The following is an 8,395-nucleotide window of genomic DNA, read 5'->3' as shown; positions in this document are numbered from 1 at the left end:
TGAAGCAACAGCGCTCTGATGAACTGTGACAACTGGGAATGAAACAATATGTTCCTGGTGGGGGAACTTGATGACTAACAATTGTTTTTAAATGGGGGAACAGTATAACTGTGATGCTCAGGGTTTGTTTAGACTAGGAAAAGTGATGGAGTTTAGGTCAGGTCAAGGGGAAAGCTAATGCCAACCACTGCACCTCGGCTGCATCTGCACGACAACTGTAATTGTCTTTTAACACCAAGATCACTAACTTGAGCAGCCAACGCCATGTACAGTCCTAATGGATGTATGGCACGGGTAGTTTTTGCCTCAGTGTAGCTTGTTGGGAACAAACCTCTCTCCCCCACCTGGATGATGAACATTCCTGGCTGGAGGGACACACGCTCCTTCGACTCAAAAGGAAAGGAGTTGATAGAAAACATCACAGGACTGACCCCAAAGAAGGGTGAGCTGCAAAAAGCAGAAGCAGGCAACTCATCTGGGGGAGCTGAGTAACCACGGTGAAGATGGGGCACAGATCACTAAGTGGGAATTTGCAAATGTGATTTTTTTCTTAAAAAAAGAAACACCTTTGGCCAGCCCTAGTCAAGGCATTTGTTAGAGATCACTCCTATGTGGATTTTCTCATGTCTAATAAGGGTTGAGCGCTGATTGAAGCTTCTCCCACACTCAGAGCACATGTAGGGCCTCTCTCCTGTGTGGATTCGCTGATGTGTGATAAGGGCTGAGCTTTGATTGAAGTGTTTGCCACACTCACGGCATCCATAAGGTTTCTCACCCGTATGGATTCGCCGATGTATGATAAAGTATGAGCTCCGATCGAAGCGTTTCCCACACTCAGAGCATCCATAAGGCTTCTCACCTGTGTGGATTCTTCTATGTGTGGTCAGTACAGAGCTCCGATTAAAGCTTTTCCCGCACTCAGAGCACATGTAGGGGGTCTCTCCTGTGTGCGTTCTCTGATGTGTGATTAGGGTAGAGCTCTGATTGAAGCTTTTCCCGCACTCAGAGCATGTGTAGGGCCTCTCCCCTGTGTGGATTCGCTGATGTGAGAGGAGGGATGAACTGTCAATGAAGTGCTTCCCACACTCAGGGCATTCCTAAGGTTTCTCACCCGTGTGGATTTTCCGATGTCTAATAAGGTGTGAGCTCTGCTTGAAGTGTTTCCCACACTCAGGGCATCCGTAAGGTTTCTCACCCGTGTGGATTTTCCAATGTGTAATAAGGTGTGAGCTCCGCTTGAAGTGTTTCCCACACTCAGGGCATCCATAAGGTTTCTCACCCGTGTGAATTTTCCGATGTGTAATAAGGTTTGAGCTCTGCTTGAAGTGTTTCCCACACTCAGGGCATCCATAAGGTTTCTCACCCGTGTGGATTCTCTTATGTGCAATGAGATGCGAGCTCTGCTTGAAGCATTTCCCACACACACAGCATGCGTAAGGTTTCTCACCCGTGTGGATTCTCTGATGTGTGAGAAGGTCCGAGCTCCCTTTGAAGCTTTTCCCACACTCGAGGCATGTGTACCGTGTTCCTTCCAAGTTCATTCTCTCACGTGTAATAAGGTCTGACTGGCTACCGAAGTTTTCCTCTGGCCTCTGCTGACTCTCACAGGCTTTTGTTTTTTCTGGGCGTGCACAGCTCCCAGAATCATTCCCTTTGGACCTTCCTGACAACATCCCATGGGCTTCTACTCGCTCAGCATCTTCCTGCTGGGGCTCCTCCTCGTTTTCACTCACCATCCCAACACCTGACGGGAGACCGAGAGAATCCAGACGTAAGACGAGAGAAAGCAAATCTCAGAGAGAAGAATGGGAAAAGGGATGAAGGAACCAAAATGTCTACAGGACAGATCAAACCTATCAGGAGCTGATTTTCCTTTCAACCTTCCCCAGAGGAGAGAAAGGAAGGGATCAGTTCTGGGTCCGTATCTCAGAAGAAATCTCAGGGGACAGCGAGATTGGGGAGGGACTTGCTGCCAGTTGTCAGTCAGGATAGGTGGGAAGCCATGAGTGACCTCAGCCTAACGATTCTACATCTGCAGGGAACAATCCAGAACTTGGAGAGCTCACAAGGTCTTTGTAGGGCATCCCAAATGTTTCCTTTATTCACCGACAGTTTTGGGGTTGGTTTAACCAATGCCTCACCTATGCAGGCAGCTCTCGGGAGCACTTTTTTCTTAGAGTCATGAAGGTCTGGGACGCACGACTCCTCCCCTCGTTCCAGCTGCGAGATCACATCAGTTCTGGAAACTGGAAACCCTGCTCAAGGCAAAGAAAACAAGGGAGGTCAGTGGAATTTGTGGGATACTTGTCACAAAGAATATTCCATGCTTTTAAGCCCAGCTCACTTTTAAGTAGTAACGTCCCAAGGCCGGCTTCCTTGGCTCAAAGTGCCAGGAGATTATTATTATAAATCATATTCATTACCTTAGTGCCTAAGGGCCAACTAACAGTGGGTCCTCATTTTGCTAGGCACAGTACAAACCGAGAAGCGTTGATGGCCCGTGTCCTGAAGAAGTTACAATCTAAGTAGACAAGGCAGACACAGAATGGGGGAAGGGGTACAACCCACCAGCAGAGTGAACTCCGTGAAGGCAGAGTGGCAGATCTGATCAACACAGGCCTAGATCTTGAGACTATTGGATTTAATGTTACAACCAAGGCCAGTGTTTTCCAGAAATTGTCGCTAGGACTGCATTTTTTCCCAAAATTACTCTTTGTTTGTGGAATCACCGTTAATATCCGGAATTGCTGATCAGAGGGTGGGTGGGGCATGCAGGGTCACAATCCCCCAGATTTCTCCCTGGAGACACCCGTCTCCTCCCCAGGGCACAGGCTGGCTGCGGTTGAGACTTGATGCCAATTTCTTCCCTCCTCATACAAGTCTGGGATCGGCAGTGGGACGCCAGGCTCTCTCACCATGCTGCAGAGAGGACGGCACTCACAGCTGCTCGCGGCCGTGTCCACAGCACCTCTCCCCTGCTCATTTCCCCTGTACACAGCTGGCTCATGCCCCGTCTCTCCAACGCACAGCTGGCTCTAGGCTCTCAATGCCCAGTATCTGAGCCCCACCGCCCCCACACAGCCGGCTCCTGTCCCCTCCCCACAAGGCACTTTCAGGCTTTAAAGGATTAGATATTGCTCACGTTTGTCAATTACTCTCTTTTCATCGCCTGCAAACTCTTGCCCTAATTATGACTGTTATCTGTATATCTAAGACAGCCCTTGAAAGCATGAATTCTTCACAGACTATGATGCCGAGATGCGCCACATGATACCAGGAAGGGCTGCAGGATGGGTTTCCTGTGCAAGCTGGTATCGCTACGGGGTGATGAATGCCAGATCTCAAGGCTGGTTATGCAGAGCTCCACCTCTTGAAGCTTTACCCAACGCAGAAAGGGGAAGTGACGGATTTCCCCTCATTCAGGAGACTGAAGACGACAGACTTTTGGGGGATAAACAGCTGAGTTTGAGCTGACTGAGGGGGGTCTTTCTGGGCTACAAACTCACAGGACCTGATAACCACCAAGAGGTAACCCTTTAAGAAAGGTTTTAATACACTTTGGAACCGATCAGGGATTCCCATGAGGACCGCTGAGGGAATGAAGGTAAACACGCATTTGGATGCTCTTCTTCTTTTATGAGAACGGGAACAGGAAGGGCAGGGATCTCACTGAATGCAGGATCTCAGCAGGACTAGGTGTCAGGATAGCACCATATTGCAGCCCATTGGAAAACATAATCCCAACTACACATATAAAATGATGGGCTCTAAATGAGCTGTTTCCACTCAACAGAGGGATCTTGGAGTCACTGGGCACAGTTCTCTGAAAACATCAACACAGTGTGCCACGGCAGTCAAAAAGCAAAGAGAATATTGGGAATCATTCTGAAATGGGTAGATAAGAAGACAGAAAATATCCTATCGCCTCTATATAAACCCATGGTACACCCACATCTCGAATACTGCCTGCAGATGTGGTTGCCCCATCTCAAAAAAAGATATATTGGAAAAGGTTCAGAAAAGGGCAACCCAAATGATTACAGGTATGAAACTCTTCTGTACGGGGAAAGATTAAAAAGACCGGGACTATTCAGCTTGGAAAACAGACAAAGGGGGGATATGAGAGAGGTCTATAAAATCAAAACTGCCGTGGAGAAAGTAAATAAGGACGTGTCATTTACTCCTTCTCATAACACAAGGAGTAGGAATCACCCAATCAAATTAATAGACAGCAGGTTTATAAGAAACAAAAGGAAGTATTTCTTCACACAATGCACAGTCAACCTGGGGAACTCCTTGCCAGAGGACGTTGTGAAGGACAAGATTATAATAGGGTTACAAAAAAAAAAAAAAAAAACACCATGAGAAATCTATTGAGGACAGGTCCGTGAATGGTTATTAGCCAGGATGGGCAGGGATGGTGTCCCTAACTTCTGTTTGTCATAAGCTGTGAATGGGTGACAGGAGATGAATCACTTCATGATTCCCTGTTCTGTTCATTCCCTCTGGGACACCCGGCGCTGGTCACTGTCGGAAGACAGGACACTGGGCTAGATGGACCTTTGGTCTGTCCCAGTGTGGCCATTCTTAAATACTAGGGAACCTAGTGAGTCCAGTGCAATGGGAGGGAGTAGGAAAATCCCTGGCTGTGGAGAACACTGGGAAATTAGAAACTATCATTCAGAAGCAACAGACTCTAAATAGTCTAGAAAAGCAGAATGTGAAAAATAAGAATCGGGGTCATGTGACTTCAGGAATGAGGGACTCAAAAAACCAAGTCTGCAGAGAAGGTAGATTGTGGCTAGTGCACATGCGGATGGGGGAGCAACTCTCCAGGTCTCAAGGATTTTCACCAGCAACCGAGGCCATTGTCCCATGCACGGGGCAATCCGGAGCAGTGAGGAGTTGTGTCATCTGTAATCCTGGCTGAGTTTCAATGGTCTGCTGCTGGAGCTCCCTTGTCTGGATTCCCCCAGCCAGCATTCAAGGTCTGTGTGATCAGTAACCCTGGACCAGCCGCTCTGACCCCAGCAGCCTGCTTCTTCCACCCCAAGCACATTCTGGTCTGGGTGGAGAAAGCTCAGGGTTTGAGAGAAGGCCAGGGGTAGGAAGCTTCTGTTCGTTATGCTGGACCTAACCCCCCGTTTTACTTGTGCAAACAGGAGATATTTGACACTGTGCGATTCTGCTCCTGTGCTCTCTTCCCACAGCGTTCAGCAGCAGTGGAGGGTCTCTGGTCGTGTGTGTGTCACTGGCATGCTGGGGTGATGCTGGAACAGGACAGAGCAGAGGTGGCAATGTGGGGGTGGCGTGAACCTCATCACTTCCGTTCCCCTTCCAAGAACCGAGGGGACAGGAATCCTTACCCAGCGAGGTCACATTCTCATAGGTCTCCTGCATGACGTCTCTGTAGAGGGCTCTCTGAGCGGGGTCCAGCAGAGCCCACTCTTCCCTGGTGAAATGCACAGCTACCTCCTCGAAGGTCACCGGCCCCTGAAAGAGCCAGAGCCCCACACTCAGGACCTGCTGCCCCACTCACAGCCCCACTATTCGTGGGGGAGAGGAGACAATCAAACAGAAACTCTGGGTGGACCGCAGTTAACAGAGTCCCACCCCCACCCCACTCAGAGCACCCAGGAAACACCAGGGTGAGGGGGCGAAGAGACACCCCTCCTCTCTCCCAGCAGATCCATCACACACCTACTAGCCACAGACTGATACCGGAGATGCTGCCCCGAGCAGGGTCTAGGGAGAGATCTCTTGAAGGAAGCCCAACACCCTCCTCCTTGTGAAAAGAAAAGGAGGACTTGTGGCACCTTAGAGACTATCCAATTTATTTGAGCATAAGCTTTCGTGAGCTACAGCTCACTTCATCCGATGCAAACTGTGGAAAGTGTAGAAGAACTTTTTATATACACACAAATCATGAAAAAAATACCTCCTCCCACCCCACTCTCCTGCTGGTAACAGCTTATCTAAAGTGATCACTCTCCTTACAATGTGTATGATAATCAAGGTGGCCCATTTCCAGCACAAATCCAGGGTTTAACAAGAACGTTGGGGGGGTGGGGGGGCAGGAAAAAACAAGGGGAAATAGGTTACCTTGCATAATGACTTAGCCACTCCTAGAGCTGGATATGAAGCAGGGGAATCTCCCCTAAGCCTGACTGGTGGCTTCCCCCTTCGTATTTCAAGGCACCCGCTGGTTAGTTGGGTCAGGCTCCAGCACTACGAGTCTGGTCCTTTTTCCCAGCCCCATCTAGGTAGGTTATTTTCTGTTCACCAGATTGGAGCATTTCCACCTCCGAACCTCATGGGTCTCTTCCTAGAATCTAGGCCACTTATTAAACAACTCCCAGCAGGTCTGCCACCCCCTGGCCTCCTCCCTTTCTCCACCCTGTGCATTTCCTGCCCCACTCCAACCTCCAAACCAGACGGTGCAAACCTTCCCCTCTCCCGTGTATTTCCTGTCCCTCTCCCTCCTGCAGGAACAGATCAGAACCCCCCACAATAATCCCTACCTGAGCTGGCTCCTCTGCAGCCATGTCACTCCCTGGTCCCATGGGAGGACGGGATGAACTGGAAAGAAACATGAGTGTCGTTCTGCAACCTGGCCGGGCAAGAAGGGCTGTTGTAGAAGTTTAGGAACGGACATTAGTTCAATTCACATCACGCTTCCCCCAGGCTTTTTCCTTGCAGAGCGAGATCCGAGATTCTGCCGTGCTCAGAAAATGCTCAATCTCTGGATTACAGCAGAGACCTGGCCCCTCCTGCCAGGCTAGGCCCACAGACACACTTTTAACCTCCTTTCTCCCTCCCGCATCCCAAAACAAAGTCTCTGAACGCAATCCCAGAAAAAAGCAGAACCAAAGGAGTCCCTTTCGAGGATTCCCTCTGACACTGACCCCACGGCAGCCACACCCCAGCAGGAGGGACATGGAGTCAGGAACTGGGTTTTCCTCTCTCTCATCCTTGTCTTGTCCACAGGAAAGTGATTCTCCCCACAGTGCAGTAATACATCTGTCTGGGCAGATGAGAGAGCTGGAAATCTCTTTCAAAACTCTTTTGTCCTACGGACCCTGTCAGTCTCTCTATCTCCTTTTCCCTGTGCACTCTCCATGCCTGTCTGCTAGGAAACTCTCATTCCTGGGTTGTTTGCTCCCCCATGGCTGGATTTGCTCCTGCAAATGGCAGGAGAAATGGGGTGGGGGGCTGTTTGTGTAGAGTCATTTTATAGGCCTTCACTGCCTGCCTGGGATTTCCCCATTGCCTGCCTAGGACCCCCACCTGCCCTCCACCAGGATCTGCCAGCCCATTTGCCTGGGACCCCCTCCTCCTCCCAGCAGGACCCCCTGACGCTTTACAGGAGGACCCCTCACTCTGCGCCAGGGACCGCCCCACCACAGCTCTGTGCACTGGGCATGGCAATGGTCCCAGGAGCCAGCTGGGCAATCCCAGACAGAGCCCCTGGCACAGCACCAGGCAGCATCTAATCCCCTGCCCCACCTGCCCAAGAGACCCCCACCCCCACTGGTCTGCAGCCAACAGGCCCCCAGCCATACCCACCTCCAGGACCCATAGCCTTAGGGCTGGGCACATCAGAACTACCCCCCGAAACCCCAAACCCTCCAAAATCCACCAACCTGACTAGGGCCCCCCCCTGCCCAGCCACCCAGAGGCCTCCCCCTACCACAATGCCCCTTCAGCTCCCGCTGCAATCTCCCCACACAGACACCTGCCCCCCCCATCAACAATGTTCTCTCACAGTGTCTGGTAAGTGGATAGAAAGTTATCACCACCCCCTGCTGGCCAGTCACACAGGCAGAGGGAGCCGGGGGGGACGCCTCTTTAACAGGAGAAGGGAAGCCATGGAGGGCTAAAATAAGTAAGACATTTCCATACTCTGTCACTAGCAAATAATGGCCACCGTGGATCCACCCCAGAGTTGGCTACAGCTTTGCACTGAGGGAAGCCCCCCCCTCACGGAGACCCTTTGTCATGGGGTTTGGGATACTTCTGGACCCACGCTGCACTCAGAGGGACCTCCTCATCCCGTGCCAGCTGGAGAAAAGAAAAGGGTCCAGCCAACTCTCCTGTTACCAACTGGGAACCACCCATCCCCCAAACAGGGGGAGGCCCCTGGCTTTGATGGGTATTGAATCTATGGCTAGTCTCTTTTATCAGTAAACATTTTTAACAGAGAGAAAGGAGGGAACAAATGATTCTCAAAGGAGAGGGAAAGTTGATCATTGTTGCAGGGGGGTTAATTTCCCAACCAGGATGGAGAAGGACTCAGGGCAACAGGTTCCCCCCAAAGAAGGACAAGTTGCTAGGATTTAGAGACATGGGGAACAGCCCCAAACCCAAGAGGATTTTTAATTGACATTTGATAATG

The 8,395-nt window shown here is 50.6% G+C and overlaps 1 pseudogene; it reads right to left on the bottom strand.

Moving 5' to 3' along the window:
• Positions 1–578: 578 nt before the first annotated feature.
• On the bottom strand, positions 579–6,563 carry LOC144930030 (uncharacterized; annotated as a pseudogene).
• Between the last annotated feature and the right edge of the window lie 1,832 nt (positions 6,564–8,395).

Source organism: Lepidochelys kempii, unplaced genomic scaffold (assembly GCF_965140285.1).
Source record: "Lepidochelys kempii isolate rLepKem1 unplaced genomic scaffold, rLepKem1.hap1 scaffold_29, whole genome shotgun sequence".
Classification (NCBI taxonomy): Eukaryota; Metazoa; Chordata; order Testudines; family Cheloniidae; genus Lepidochelys; species Lepidochelys kempii.
Note: the sequence above shows the minus strand (reverse complement) of the source record. Positions and strands in the feature narration are given on the sequence as shown.